Raw genomic sequence first — 249 nt, forward strand, 5'->3', positions numbered from 1 at the left:
TTGTCGCTTCTCCTTGTTCCCCTGCGGACTTCGTCTCACTCTGCTCCGCTAACGGCGGCTGGTATACCTCTGGCTCCTCAGGCCCTGCCTTAGGTATATTCCTCACACAAATCAACTCCCTTCCCTACTCGGGGGAGACTGGAATGGCAGTAACTCATCTGTGGACTGCGCGCATCACTCCTTTACCACGATTCAACTGTCTAGTGCTTTCGTCTCCCCTAACGCCTAGGCTCTCCCGTTTAAACGCTC

The sequence above is a fragment of the Eimeria mitis genome, genomic scaffold, assembly GCF_000499745.2.
Source record: "Eimeria mitis Houghton genomic scaffold, Emh_scaff1334, whole genome shotgun sequence".
Lineage (NCBI taxonomy): Eukaryota > Apicomplexa > Conoidasida > Eucoccidiorida > Eimeriidae > Eimeria > Eimeria mitis.